This window comes from Anolis carolinensis, chromosome 3 (assembly GCF_035594765.1).
Source record: "Anolis carolinensis isolate JA03-04 chromosome 3, rAnoCar3.1.pri, whole genome shotgun sequence".
Taxonomy (NCBI): domain Eukaryota; kingdom Metazoa; phylum Chordata; class Lepidosauria; order Squamata; family Dactyloidae; genus Anolis; species Anolis carolinensis.
In genome coordinates, this window is record NC_085843.1 from 38089719 (window position 1) to 38106570 (window position 16852).

Sequence of the window (16852 nt, forward strand, 5' to 3'; positions counted from 1 at the left end):
CCCCAACGACCCGAAACAACTCCGATGATCTATTTGCTGCAGACGCTATATGGGCAGTCATATAGGACTCCTTGGCTGCCCGTATAGCCACGGTATACGCCCTAAGAAAGGCTGTAGCCCATGCTCGGTCGGACACGTCCCGAGAACTCCTCCAAGTGCGCTCTAGCCCCCTCCTCGTATGCTTCATCACAGCCAGCTCCCCGGTGAACCAGGGAGACGGCTTGTCATGACGCAACGTGATGGGGCGTTCGGGAGCGATCGTATCTATCGCCCTGGTCACTTCCCTGTTATAGAGATCGACCAAAACGTCGACAGGATCGCCAGGCTCCATGGCAGGAAAAACCCCAAGATTCCTCAAGAATCCCTCCGGATCCATCAGTCTCCTGGGGCGGACGATCTTAATTTGTCCTTCACCCCTGCGGCGGCTTAGGATCGCCGAAAGTCTAAAACTGACCAGATAATGATCTGACCATGACACAGGAAGGGTGTTTTGTTCTTCCACTCTGATCATTCCACTGTCTGCCACAAAAAACTAGGTCGAGTGTGTGTCCATCCTGATGGGTAGGACCGGCTATAATTTGTGATAGCCCCATGGTCGTCATGGCGGCCATGAAATCCTGAGCTGCACCAGTCAAGGGGGGGTCTCAGCATGAATGTTAAAGTCTCCCAGCACCACCAGGCGCTGGGAGACCAAGGCCGAATTGGAGACCACCTCTGCTAGTTCAGTCAGGGAAACTACTGGGTCGCGGGGTGGGCGGTACACCAGCAGAAACCCCACGCTATCACGGTTCCCCACCCTCAGGTGAACACACTCAAACCCAGATGCTTGCGGAACAGAGCATCTGACCACGGCGATGGATTGCCGATAGACAACTGCGACCCCGCCTCCGCGCCCCCCCCCCAGCCTGGCCTGCTGATGCACTCCGAAGCCTGGTGGGCACAGCTGAGTGAGATTTACTCCCCCCAGCTCGTCCAGCTGGTCTCAGTAATGCAAGCCAGATCTGCCCCCCCATCCAGGATCAAGTCCTGAATGGCAGCGGTCTTACCATTGACAGATCTGGTGTTGATCAGCAAGACCTTAAGGCTGAGGGGGCTGCCATGGGGCACACCACTTCCTACCTTTTCAAGGGTCGCAAGCACTCCCTAGGATGTTGGTGACCCGCAAGTCTCCTCCCCCACACGACCTGAATGGCGCCCCCCTCCTCCGGTCCCCCCTCCCCCCCTACATGGTTGGGATCTGTGACTAGTCAACTTTCAGGAGAAGTAAGGCTGGAATAGCCCAAGGGAGAATTGTGTAGGGACAACTGGGACAGATGGAGTTTCAAATTGGTACAGACCAGGAGGGGGGCCCCTAACCGGGGAGCTATCTGTGGATTTATTACAGGGACCTGATGGAAAATGGCGAGCAGGTACCACTGTGTCAATAAGGGGGCAAATATGAGGGTCCACAACTACCCTTCTGATGGTGATGCCCCATTTCTTTAGGCAAGATCGCATTGCCAATAGCTCACCAAGCCATTATTTCACATCCTAGTCTCCAGGGCAGCAGAAAAAAGCGTGCTCCCTCCTCCCTATGACTTCCCCTCACATATTTATACATGGCTATCATGTCATCTCTCAGCCTTCTCTTCTGCAGGCTAAACATATCCATTTCTTTAAGCTCCTCCCCATGAGGCTTGTTCTCCAGACCCTTGATCATTTTAGTTGCCCTCCTCTGGAAACATTCCAGCTTGTCAACATCTTCCTTCAATTGCGGTGCCCAGAATTGGACACAGTATTCCAGGTGTGGCCTGACCAAGGCAGAATAGAGGGGTAGCATGACTTCCTTGGATCCAGACACTGTGCTCCTATTTATGCAGGCCAAAATCCCATTGCCACTGCATTACATTTTCGGCTCATGTTTAACTTGTTGTCCACAAGGACTCCAAGATCTTTTTCACGCATATTGCTGTTGAGCTAGGCGTCCCCCATTCTGTATCTTTTTATTTATTTTTTTCTGCCATGGGGTATGTTGCATTTGTCCCTGTTTAACTTCGTTTTGCTAGTTTTGGCCCATCTCTCTAATCTGTTAAAATCATTTTGAATTCTACTCCTGTCTTCTGAAGTATTAGCTATCCCTCCCAATTTGGTGTTGTCTGTAAACTTGATGATCATACCTTCTAAGTCTTCATCTAAATCACTTAAGTTTCAGAATATCTCCAAAGGGCAAAGGCATCCCATATATTGTTACAATACATTGTGATTGAGTAAGAGGAGGATTTAATTGGTAGGGGGTGGATCTAGAGAATTATTACTTTTAGAGGACAGAGATACATCAGATTATCTGATGAGTCATCTTTAGCATGCCCTTCTTTGTTATCATTGCTTTGATATCCCTACAATCATCTTCTGAATCTCTTCCTCCTTCACTATTTCCTGTTTGACTTTATCACATCCCTCTGGTTCATATACTTGCAGCATGATGCATCTGTTCTATAGCTCAGAAAATCTAAGGCTGGTGACAGATTTGCTACCGAAATGCACCAATTCAAGCAATACTTTGCACACATGTCATTATAGTTCAAGATGCTAAGAAATATGACAGGATGCTCCATGCTGGTATTATTATTATTATACAAAGTACATAAAACTGGGTAAGTATTATAGAAAGACAGCCCATAGATATAATCAAAGAGATGTGACATGAGGAAGAGAGTACGGACAAGAGGAAAACTTAGGCTTAGATGAATCAGAGAAGCACCAGTTTTGGAACTTGCATAATTTGTGTGTGTGTATGTATATATATATGTGTGTGTGTGTGTGTGTGTGTGTGTGTGTGTGTGTGTATATATATATATATATATATATATATATATATATATATATATGCTGTAGTATATATAATATCTTTTATAACCAGACAAAATTCAGTAAATTCACGGAGGAATGTGAGAAAAAAAAATGTGGCATTTCTCCAAATCCTACCTACTTTTCCACCATATTCTTTCTTATCAGGCTGCATGATTTTGTCAGAATTATATATGTGCTCCTATTGTTGCATGCGCAGTGTCATCTCATTGCCCAGCAGCTGTCAAGTCTGACAGAGGGTTCCTGCTGGTGTCACTTACTAGTAGGTAAATAAGAGGAGGCACTTCAGAGTATAGCAAAGCAGCTGGTCTCAGTTGAGTCTGAAAGCAAGAAATGACTTTTTTCTTCCCCGAGGAGCTCTTCATTGTTACAATTTTCTATCCCCATGTTCCTTCTGGTAAGAAGCATCAGTAGGAGCCCCTCCAGGGCTTGGCAACTATTGGATATGGAATTTTCTTGATTTAGCACAAGAGCAAGAAATTGGCCCTAAATACCCTGTTTTAAAAGTGCTTACATATGTGTAATTTGCACTTAGACATATGTAAGTTACTAGCACAATGACAGAATTTTGGTGTGTATGTGAAACAGAGGGAGTGCCTGGAAAATAGGGCATAGCGTACATAAATGTCTCCTTTATGTACTCTGCATTTATTTACATATTTTACCTGATTAGCAGATTTCTCCCATTGATGCAAGCATATTTTTGTGTATTTTCTTCCAGTTATGCATATTTTAGCCATTTGTATTTTTAATTTGAGCACCTTTTTTTGTTCTGTGCATACTTTGGCTCCACCTGCATTGCCATATAATGCAGTTTGAAACTGCATTGCATGGTCAGTGTAGACTCTTAAAATGCAGTTAAATGCACTGAATTGCATTCTATGACTATACTGACCATATATTGCAGTTTAAAGCTGTATTACATGGCAGTGTAAATGAGTCATTATCTCTGAAATATTATATTTGCATATTTCAGTATTTTCAAAGCAAGTTCATTTTCTCATAGTGAGTGTCATGAGGCATGAAGATGCAACTTTTGTCCTAGTTCTCCAATCCAATGAAATTATTATCCATCTCTAATGGTCAAGTAGGAGCAGAAGCTTTGGACTAAGGACAACAACTCCTCTTATGGACTGAGGAGGGGGCGCTTGTCCCCAGTTAATGCTAGTCTCTACCGCAAGTAGACTTTCATTTGTACAAAAACTATAGTAATTGCTGCATGCTTTGGATCTGGCCCAAAACCACTCAAAGAACAGCCAATCTCCTACACATCCCATCAGAGAACATATGGGAAACCTAGAACTCTGCTTCTTGGAATCCAGCACTACTTCTGCCCTCCTTGTGACGTAAGGCAAAAAAAAATCTCAAAATTGTATTTTCTGGTATGCAGCTGATAGAGACACCTGTGATTCTGGCAGTGAAAGGAGGGCTGGTTTTGAAGTGCTAATGATGATTAGTTCATTTAAGCCATCAGAAGCCAACAATGGGTTTGAAATGTTAATCAGATGAAGAGTCTGACACAAAAGATCAGCGGAATTGTGGGGAGGTGTTGAACAAAAAAAAAAAAGGCAGTGTGAAGACCAGTACTGTGAAAGAGACATAAGAGAGAGAGAGAGAAAATGCACAGACAGAAAGCAAGAGGGAATGGCTAAGTGAGGATTTGACAGGAGCATTTTCAGCTGTTCAAACACTTTGATCTGCCAATGGGACAGAGGACGCATTTCCTTGCTTGCCTTGGATACCTCTTTTTACTTACATCCACTTACTGATTAGTGTCATTTCACTCACCCACAAGTGTGTGGGTGGAATATTCCAAAGAAAAATTACTCCCGTTCTCAAATCACATTCTTCAAAGTAAGTTCAACTGACTTCAGTGGAACTCTTTCAGCATTTGAGCTGCGAAGCTGGTGGCCTAAATTTCTTTATGGCTGTCCTTTCCTCCTTTTTGCCCGTTTTATGGAACTCGTGGGAAATGTCCCACTTTAACTCTGTAGGCATATTTATGTCTGGCATACGTGCATCTAAAAAGCCTTACAGATTGACAATTCATTCACAATAACGTAACCCATATATGTATATCAGCTATCATTCAGTTTGCCTTGTATAATGTGATTTTAGATACAACCCTTTGTGTAGACTTAACAGAGGACATGATCAGCTGTTTTTATAGGAAGGTATATTATTGGTGTTGAAAAGTTGTGGGCAACTGTAGCTCTCTAAACATTTTTGGACTCATAACCCCTCACCATTTACTATACTGGACAGGAGTGGTAGAAGTTGCTCCTGCATATAATCTACATATAGATAAAAACATCTGATAAGCCAAAGTTTCCTGTCACTGGTGTAGAGAAAGAGCACCTTTCTGCAACCTGGTGCCTTCTGGATCTGTGAGAATGCAACTGCCAACAATCTTAAACCCATCTATGTTGACTAGTGATGATAGATGCTCATTAGAGAAGCCTTGAACACTAGTTAGGTGTTCCACTTGATTTGAACAAAACTTATATTTGAACCCCCCCTCCCCTTTCCTGTAGACCCTGAAGTACTGTCATATCCTACGGTGTCTTTCAGGGTTCTTAATTATGCAAGACATAAATTGTCAAGCAAGTCGTACATTGAAAAAAGTTATGGAAATGATAAATAACAAAGTTATTTCTAAAAGCCTTCTACTTTTAATCATATTTACCTGGAAATAGGCAGTGGATCCTGTCTGATCTACTGCCAAGCTGGATAGGAGACCACCAGTGAATACCAGGTGACCACCAGGTGCTGTATTACAGTATTTCAGAGAAAGGAACTGGAAAAAAATCACCTCTGTGCATTCCTTGTCTGACTGAATCATGGGGTAGCCAAAAGTTAATGGGCAGCGTGAAGACACACACTCAGATTCTCCCACACAGAATTGCAGTAGGATTGAATTATAACAAATTTGACTTGGGACACTCACTTGGGACACTCAAATTTGACTTGGGACACTTCTATGGGATATACTGAGAGTATATCCCATAGAACTCAAGGGAGTTACTACTTCCATAATTTGGTATGCATAAACTGAACTGTTTAAACTGCAGCAATACATATGAAAAAATAGCTGTAGCCTAAAATAGTTTTCAAATGCTCAGTTTGACACTTCTTGCCTTCATGTTTACAGTCAGACATCAATAGAGCTTTTGCCACTGTGGGTGGGGTTTTATGAGAGTTGTGAAGCTCCTCAGTGTCAAAATTCTATGGGCTTATAGTCTATTCAAGGATTTTTCTGTAAAACTTGGAGCAGCTGTATGGAAACAACCATAAGCCAGTAATAGATTTGGTGCCCCTGCATTAATAGGTGCACTGGCTGGGTGGGGAGGGCAGGGGCAGGAATTAAGTTGAACAGCTGCTGGGTCTTGGCATGACAAAGGTGTATCTGGCTGCTTTCCCTTTTCTATTCTGGACAAAATAGTGAGACTTGGAAAGATGAGGAAGATGTTGCTGCTGGGCCCACTCACAGGACCCACCCCAGTGACACACTAACCCAAGTGACACCAGTACCAAAAGAATCTAATAGGTAGATAATAAGAAACCAGAAACAGCTATTCATACATGTACAGACCACAGTCCTATACAGATGTCATCTAAATTTGTCAACTTGACATAGTTTATAAAGCTGGAAATCAATGCCTTTCTTTAGAAAATGTGTCCCAGAACTATGGAACCACCATAAAAGCAACCAAGTCTTTTGTAATTGCATAGTATTTTCCTGATCAGCAATGCATTTGGAGCAGGACCTCTAAAGAAGAATTTCAGATATGAACATAAAATGTCAACATACAGACTCTTAGTATTCTCTCACTTTGGTTCCAGGATCTCCTGTAGATATCAAAATCTGTGGGTGCCCATATCCCTTTGTATGCATACAAAGGCATAGTAAAATGGTGTTTCTTATATACAATATAATAACAATATCATGGTTTCCTCTTTGGATTTTAAATGAATTCAAGCCATGGATGGTTCAATCAGTGGGTGCAGAATCCATGGATACAGAGGACCAGCAGGACTCACGATGGGACTGTCTGGGTTGCAGTTACAGTTCCTTCTGAACATGTTCATTGTGGAAAGAAAGGATGGAGCATAACATATGAAGGACTCCCTGAACAAGTGCAAACATGGTTGCTCAGAAGAATTCTTAGAGATAATAGCAGCAAGAATGAATCATTGCGGAGCTGTAGGCCAGAATTAATCAAGGCAAAAAAAAAAATATTCAACCTGTCATATGATGTTGTATAATGCCACATGATCAAGTTTGTCACAATCCAAAGAAAAAAATGGAAAAGGTTTTGATGGACTTCAGTGAGCTTTGAATAATGGATGAATTATTTATGCATAGATTTTGGGGCACTGTTTCTTTGATGGTTGTAGGGCCCCATCTCAGCCTACCTGTGTGTCGTCAAATGATTTGTTTCCTGTCTTAATGGGTCAGCTTTTGAGCCACTATTTGTACTGTCCCATTGGTCACTCCAGTAATTATGTGTCACCTTTTCTTCTTCCTCACTGGGTGTTCTCAAAGTTGCCAAGAACACTCAGGATAGTTGTGCAAGTACTTCTAGTCCTGAGATTTCTGCCAGCCTGCATTTATCACATTGGGGAAATTCTTGACACTTTACCTCCTGAGAAACATTTTTTGCAAACAAAAGCCATTTTTAAGAATGTTTGCAGCCAGGGAAGAAAGGGCAGGCAGGCAGAGGGGAAGAATGAATGCTGTCAAAGCAAACTTGCTGTTTACAGCTGAATAAATGAATGAATGTTCACAAATAGTCTTTTGCAGCGCTGGTCAAGCTCTCATAATAATAATGCCTCACTATCAAAGAAAATGGGAAAGTCAGCAGGTGTAACTCATGTATTGCATTTCCATCTCCAATGAATAATTTTAAAAGTTTTTGATGTTGCTATAATAGTCGTGATATGCTTTTAGTCCCATTAGGTGGGCAGCCATAAAGCATCCAAGCCAGAGTTGTTTCTATGACCTTCTGATTAAAGAAAAAAATCCATGTCAGTTTAAAACTATAATGCAGTAACAGGGAAGTATAGCCACTTTGATTGCTACGGTTTATAGTAAACCTGTACTTTTAAACGTAGAGGTTAACTCCCTTGCTGCATGGGGAAAAGACCTCTGTCAAAACCCTTTATCTTAGCCTGTAGGTACAACTGCTTCCTACAGTCATGAAGGGGAAATGACCTGCTCTTCAAATGTAAAAACAAGTGTTTGTGAGTGCGGAAGCATAATGCATAACATTCTTTATAGGTAAGAGAACTGAGATGGCTTATACCAGGGGTTCTCAAACTGTGCTCCATGGAACCCTTGGGGTTCCACGGGTGATAGTGAGGGGCTCCGTGGTGCCATGCTGCTTTTCGACTTCTCCACCTTATTAAAGTTTTGAGCTGCCAGAAACAGCAGCAGCACCATCCTCTTCCTGGGGCACAGACCCTTTCATGCTGCCCAGACTCTTTTACCCACCACCCAGCCCCCTTGCCCAGTTTTCTTTGCTTATATAACCTTATTTACCTCCCGCTTAGGGGGTGCTTGGATTGTGTTTTTCCTGCATGGTAGAAGGGAGTTGGACTGAATGGACTCTAGGGTTGCTGTTGCTGTTATTATTATTATTTTCATTATTATTACAAAGGCTAGATGGCCATCTGGGGGATGTTTTGATTGTTTTTTTTCCTGCATGGCACTAGGGAGTTGGATTGGATGGCCCCGGGGGTCTTCCACTAAAACATGATTAAATTGCTGTTGGTTAAAACTGTTCTTCATTTTAAATATTGTATTCTTTCTTTCTGTCTGTCTGTCTGTCTGTCTGTTTGTCTTCTGCCTTGGTCAGACCACACCTGTAATCACACTGTGTGCACTTCTTGAAAGGAGATGTTGACAAGCTGGAATGTGTCCAGAGGAGGGCAACTATAATGAGAGCTAGGCATATTTAGCCTGCAGAAGAGAAGGCTGAGAGGAGACATGATGGCCATGTATAAATATGTGAGGGGAAGTCATAGGGAAGAGGGACCAAGCTTGTTTTCTGCAGACTAGGACATGGAACAATGGTTTCAAACTATAGGAAAGGAGATTCCACCTGAACATTAGGAAGAACTTCCTCACTGTGAGAGCTGTTCAGCAGTGGAGCTCTCTGCCTCAGAGTGTGGTGGAGGCTGCTTCTTTGGAGGTTTTTAAGCAGACGCTGGATGGCCATCTATGTGGGTGCTTTGAATGTGGTTTTCTTGATTCTTGACAGGGGGTTGGATGAGGTCTCTTCCAACTCTTTGATTGCCAAATATATATACACACATAAACACACACACATACACACACATACACTTCTTGGGGCTCCACAAGAAACTTTTGCTTCAAAAGAAGACATGACTATGTACTCAAGTGTTCGAGGAGTAACATCTGAGGTCGATATGACGTGAATCAAGGTGCACACGAAGGTATTAGTGGATGAATTTAACTATACATGCATTTTAAATTTTATAATTCATGGTTTTATAGAGTCTAATTAGAGTTTTAATTGATGTGGTGCTGTTTTATTGTCTATTAATATGTCATTTTTTTATTGAATGTATTTTGGGCAATGTAATTTGCCGACTGTTGTAAGCCACCCTGAGTCCCTCCGGGTGAGAAGGGCAGGGTAAAAATGATGTAGATAAATAAATAAATAAATAAATAAAATAAAAAGGGCTCCATGGCTGAAAAAGTTTGAGAAATTCTGGTCTACACTATACATTTGTAGAATCAGGAAATGAATTTGATTTTAGGATTGCCACTAAATCGGCCTTCCTCGATCTGACATCCTTCAGATATGTTAGACTACAATTCCTCCACCTCCAAAATGGCACGTAGCAGCTGGAGATGACAGGAGTGATCAGCTCATTCCTCTGCAGTATGCCAGATCAGTGTGGGCTGCACTAGAGAATGCTGTTTATTCTGATGGCAGCAACCATATGAGTCACAACACAATGAGATGAGGCTACCAAATTATATCTCTTTTACCTAGGATATTGTAGTTGTTTATGTGATATATGTCTAGCTTATGTTCAGGAATAATTACATTCAGAACATGCAAGGAATTATTACTGAAACTAAGAACCATAAAAGGTTTTGTTTTTTTAACAAACTGAAATATATTAAGTAATCAAACAAAAATGGAATAGTAAAACAAAATTCAATTCAACCCTTGTGGAACATATGTGTTTGCAAGTAAGGGCCGCTTTTGGATCGGCTCTGCGCATGCCTGGGTAAGAGGAAGCAGCTCTGTTCCTGACTCTCCGGAGATACAAATGAAATAAAGTCCAGAGCCGGATATAAGTATTAATTTAGCAGTCAGTTAATGGATAATTATTTATGGGAGACCCCTGCAGCCAACAAACTTTCTCTACAGTAAAATAATTGGGGGAAAGAGACTTTATTAAGTAAGATAAGCAAGACTCAAACCGGGAAGACGGCCAAAAATGGCGTCCAAACGGGAACTACAAAATATTCAACAAATGATTACAGAGCTGTCGGAAACCTTGAATCCAAAAGTTGACATGCTGCTGAAACAAATGAAGACCATACAACAAGATAATAAATTAATTAAAAAAAAACTTAAACAGACTGAGAAAAGAACGCAGCAAAACCAGAACGAAATTGCAGCTTTAAGATATAAAGTGGCTGAGCTATCAGATAGACAAAGAAGAAAAAACTTGAGACTGTCTGGTTTCCCAGAAGAAATTTCTGCAGAGAATTTACAAGTGGAAATAATATTATGGCTTCAAGGTTTAAACATGGAAATAGTGCAAACTCAAATTGAAAGAGTTCACAGAACCTTTCACCATGCAAAAAGGGGAGGCGTAAGAGATATCATAATGGCCTTCACCACAGAAAGTAAACGAGATGAAGTGTTTAAACTCCTTAAAGCAAACAGAGACTTAACATATAAAGGGAAAAAAATAATTCCAAAACACGACCTGTCTCCGGAATCTCTGAAGATAAAAGCTCTTTTAAAAACGTATGCAGACAGACTGACTGCTCACGGGATAAAGTTTTCCTGGGTGTTACCAATGGCTATTCTGGTTTACAAAGAAAAGGAAAAATATACTGCAAGAACACCAGAACAAGCTCACTCAATGCTGGATAAATTGGGCCTTCCGCTGACATCAGAAACAAAAGACTCTACAGAGAAAAAAGGAGAAGAAAGTGAGTCAGAGGAAGGTGACGAAGATGAAGATTAGTGGATTAACAAGACCATTAAAATGAACAAGGACTACAACATCATAATAAGTAGGGACTCTACCTTAGAATCTCTTTGGAAGATGGATGCAGGATTGAATGGACATTATGTTTAAGCTTATGTACAACAAAACTAAAATGTATGGCGGGTAGAGGGTTGAAAGCAGGCATATAATGGGCAAAAACAGTGAAGTAACTGTATGGCCTGGAATAGTAATAACAAAGAACGAATAGGAGAGGGAACAGGGGGCGCAGTGCCACAAGAAATCTCAAATGAAAGGAAAGATTCATTTCCTTAAAATAACATTTGAGAAGGGGGGAGGGGTAACCACAGTAATAAGGGAAGGGAACATTGCAGATGAGGAGCCACAAATATACATAGATAATGGGTGACAAGTTAAAAATGTGTTTTTTAAATACAAACGGGTTGGCTTCAGATCTCAAGCGGTCAAGAATAATACAACTAGCAAAGAAATCGTATTGCAATGTGCTTTGTTTACAGGAAACCCACAAACATCAGAAAGATAACAAACAATTAATAAATATTCCAGGTTGGAGTGTGATAGCTGAAGCGAGAGGTAAGAATAAAGCTAGAGGGGTAGCGATTATAATGAAAAACTCATTGAAACTGGAAATATTAGAAACAATAATAGATAAGGAAGGGAGGTACATAGTACTAATATGCAAAATAAATGGCAAGAAATATACAATAGGAAATGTATATGGCCCAAATAAAGGACAAAAGAAATATTTTAGAAAGTGGTTTAGGAAAGTACAGGAAATTTATCAAGGGGAGCTAATAATTGGAGGGGATTTTAATATGGACCTTAGAAAAAACAAAGACCTTGTAAAAAAATGGAAAATGGAGGACATATTTGAAGCAAATCTCATAAAACAAAAGCCAACATACTTCTCACAAAGTCATAAATCTTTTTCGTGGATAGATTATATATTAATAAAAAAATACTAATAGGTCTAGAATTTTAAATATGGAAACACAACCGATCTGGATTTCAGATCATGCACCTATTATAGTGGAGTTAAGGATAGAGGAGCCTGATGAAACGGAGGCAATAAAAACTTGGAGATATAAACATTTTATAATTAAGACAGAAAAACTTAAGAATGAACTATCAGAAGAAATAAAAAATTACTTCAAAGAGAATAGGGGTTCAGCAAGTACAGAAACAGTCTGGGACATAGCAAAAGCAGTAATTAGGGGTTACTGTATAGCAAAAGAAGTGGCAGTAAAGAAACAGCAAGATAGAGAAAGGAAAAGGGTGTTTAGAGAAATAGAGGAAACACAAAAATTACTACAAAATAAATACCAAGTGCAGGTGAAAGCAAAGTTGGAAAATTTAAAGAAACAGTTAGAAGAAATTGATAATTTGGATTTATGGAAAAAAGATATATTTATTAAAAATAATTTCCAAAGACAAAATACGAATACAACGAAAAAACTGGCTAACTATTTGAAGAACATGAAAGAGAAAGGAAGAGTCATTCAGTTAAAAAATAAATATAATAAAAAAGTAAACTCGACCAAGGAAATAAGGGAGGCATTTGTAGACTTCTATCAGGAATTGTATAAAAAACAAATACATGGAGAATTTGACGAAAAAATACAGAAAATAATAGATAGAGAAGACAATAGGAAACTAGGAACAGAAATATCGTATCAAGAAATAGAACAGGTTATCGACACACTGAAAAATAGAAAATCTCCGGGAGGGGATGGATACACTGCAGAATTTTACAAAGAAATGAAAGAAATAATAATTCCAGAATTGAAGATTCTATTTAATAACATAATGAAGGGAGGGAAAATCCCTGACACATGGAGAGAATCAGAGATAATAACAGTAAGAAAAAGTGGGAAAGATCCAGAAGATCCCAATTCATACAGACCCATTAGCCTCCTAAATCAGGATTATAAAATATTCACGAAAATATTAGTAAATAGAAGAGATTATATCCAAAATAGTAAAGAAAGATCAATATGGTTTTATAAAAGGCAGGAATATTGCGCACCCTATAAGAAATGTATTAAACATCCTTAATCATAACAAAAAAAGAAAGTTTGCACTATTAAAGTTAGACATTTATAAAGCCTTTGATTCACTAAACCACAAATATCTGTTACAACTAATGGGTAATTACGGATTTGACATTTCATTTATTAAAATAGTAAAAGAGTTATATAGTAATTCAAGAGCAAGAATAAGAGTAAATGAAGGCTTAACAAAATATTTCAAAACAGAAAGAGGTGTAAAACAAGGTTGTCCTCTGTCTCCGCTCCTATTTGCATTAGCAATGGAACCTCTAGCAGATAGAATAAGAAACAACGGCAGGATAAAGGGATATCAAATTAGGAACGAAGAGGTGAAGATAAATCTTTATGCGGACGATGTTTTACTAATAATGAAAACCCAGCAGAAGCTATTCATGAAATACAAATAATATTAAAAGATTTTGAAAGGTATTCAGGACTGAAAGTGAATATGAGCAAATCAGAAATGATGATATACAATATGGGGAAAAAGGAGCAGAAGGAGCTGCAGACAAAAATGGGAGACATAAAAATAATAAGAAATAAAATAAAATATTTAGGGATAACCATTACAAAAGAAATAACTAAGTTAAAAGCAGCCAATTATGGGGCAATATGGAAAAAAATCCAGGAAAAAGTAAAAGCCTGGGGAGATAAACAATTAAGTATCCCACGAAAAATATTAGCACTAAAAATGTGCATAATACCCAAATTACTTTACCTGTTCCAAACCCTATCAATAAAAATAGACTATAGACAAATAAAAGAATGGGATAATACCTTGAGAGAATGGATATATGGAAAAAAGAGAAACAGAATAATGAAAAAGATTCAATATACCCCAAGAAGTTTACTTGGATGGGGATTTCCAAACCTTCAAAACTATTATGAGGCCTTTCAACTAAGATCTTTACTAGAAATAAGTTTAAAGGGAGAAGATAAATGGATAAAAGTAGAGAACGAAATAAATGAAGGGCGGGGAAAATATGGGCTATATACTAGAGATATTAAAGAAATAAAAGAAAAACTAACAGGTCCAAGAAAGATTGAGTTTGAATGTTGGCAAAAATGGCAAAAACTATGGGCAAATAAAATTTCTGGAAAGACCCCAATTGAGAGCATGGGACTCCCTGAAAGGTTGGTAAATACCTTAGAAGAAAAAGGATTAAGGAGGGTAAAAGATATGTGGAAACAAGATGGAGGGATAATTAACTGGCTAGACCTTTTGGAAAAAGGGGGGAAAGAATATTGGTTAAAATTAAGAGGGATCTGGGAAAAAGTAAAAAAAGAGGGTGCACAGCCCACTGAAGAACAGAAGGTAGATAAATTGCTAAATGCAAGAGAAAAAACAAGTAAAGGAACAGTGGCAAAAATATACAATTTAATGGTAGAAGATAAGGAATTTATGATCCGAGCAATATGTAACAAATGGAATGGGGTTAAAATATTAAGCACACAAGAAGTAGACGAAATAATTAGGAACATAAATAAAATAAAAACAGAAAAATATAATGAATTAGAAAAAAAGATGGTATTAAGATGGTATAGAACTCCGGAACAACTGTCTTATATGATAAAAGGGAAGAATTCAAAGTGCTGGCATTGTAATAAAGAAAAGGGCACTTATTCACATATGTGGTGGGAGTGTTCTGAATTAAAAAAATTTTGGCTAATGATACAAGGGAAAATCCAGGACTTATTACAGATAACAATACAAATTAATAATGATTTGTTACTTTGGGGAGTGCTGGATCATCCAAGTATAAAAACTGAGTGCCAAGAGTTATTGAAAGTAACAATAAGAGCAGCACATGCTGTGATTGCTAGAGGATGGAGAGACAAATCGAAATGGATGTTAAATAATTGGAATGATTATTTGTATGATCAAGTGTTGTTAGATATTACAGGAATTATGACTAACCAAGTAACAAGAATGAATAAACAAAAGGACATTACAAACAGATGGAAAGACTACTTCAACTGGGTGAAAAATGGAGGAGCCAACGATTACATTAAAGAAAAAATACAAAGACTTTACCTGTGGCTGGATCTGCAAGATTAATATAAACATACTGTGGTTGAGGAGGGAGGGTGTGGGTGGTAGGGAGGGAAAAAATATTGGAAAAAAGGGAAGTAGTATTGTTATGAATTATGAATTATGAATGTAAAACCCAATAAAAATGTTTTTTAAAAAAAGTAAGGGCCGCTTTTTCCCCCCTGGCTGAACAAAGGCCAGATAGTAAAGTAACACAACAGCAAGAATGCCAATATATTGAGGAAGTGGGTGGTTCCAGAGGGCATTTAAATCCTAGATGTCCTGACAGTGACTTCTCCCTCTTTCTGCTAGTGACATTCAGCTCACCCTCCCATGCCAAGTAAAGCATAAGATACACTGACCATTTTGAGGGTACATGGGAATTTTCACCTTTCTCTATGAGATCTTTGCCTGTCCTGTATCTAAAGAAATTTGGAGTCCTTTAAATAGGAAGTTTCTAGAGAGGCATCCCAAGGCAGCCCTTTCAAATGAAGAGTGTGGCTATCTAGCAGTCTAAGCAATTGGGATGCACCCGGGACTGCAGATGCTTTGCTATGGGCTTCTGTGGAGGTGGTTTGAGTTATGACACCTATCTTACTTTGACCTACATTAGGATGTCCCCCTCCCCCCAGTTGCAGTTCAGAAGTTCAAGTTAAATAGTTGAAATGAAGTGGTCCTATTGCTTCAAAGTCTCCAGTCGTCATTATTTTACTTTAAGCAAGCAAATTACCAGAGTATTTGAGACCCTAGTAGCAACTGAATTTAAAAGATGCTCATTTTCAAAATTGATAGACAAACAGTCTTCACAGGAAAGGACTTTATATTAAAAGTGAAAAGGCCCCACCTCTAGAAAATATTAACATACCTGCAGGTAGAAGATCTACATGGGATAACGCACTACAAGTTCATTTTAAGGTGACCGAGGTTTTATGTGGAGGTTTCAATATGGAATCGACATAATGCCGCAACACAAATGACGTTTTTAGTACTAGGTGCAATATTTTTAAGAGTTTTATTGTATTTATATTTTTTTTATCTGTTTATTGCTTGTTTTATTGATTATTGTATTGCATTATATTGTATATTGCTTTGATGATGCAGCATTTAATATTGCCAACTGTAAAATGCTCTTAGTTCCTGTTGCACCCCTAGGCTTCGTAGGCACCTCAAAACGCTGGAGCTCCAAAATATAAGCAAGCAAGCTGTTTATTGAAGATTATATGCAAGCAATAGCAAATCAAAGTACCAAGTCAATAAAATGGGTTTGAATCCACAAGAACAAAGTACTTGAAAATCTTGAAGCAAGAGTTCATAACAGTCACTCAAAGAACTGTCCAAACTGGAAATCAAAGTAAGTCCCAAGACAGGTATCACTAATAATACGAACAAGATATCAAGGAATAATCCAAGGCATGAGTCAAGCTGGAAACTGGGATACAGGAACAAAACTCCAAGTTTAGTCCAAAGGTACAGAGTCAATGCTGGAATACAAGGCAAGGGTCTTGTCTGGAACAGAAATCCAAACTTCAAAATTACTGGAACATTCAACTGGATACACAGAAACAAGAATGAGGCTAGAACTTGAATCAAGATACAAAGCTGCAGGAATTCACAGGAACACAAAGCAGAGATCCTCTTCTTTTGGATACCACCTCTGACTCTGTCAAAGAAAGCAGCCCTT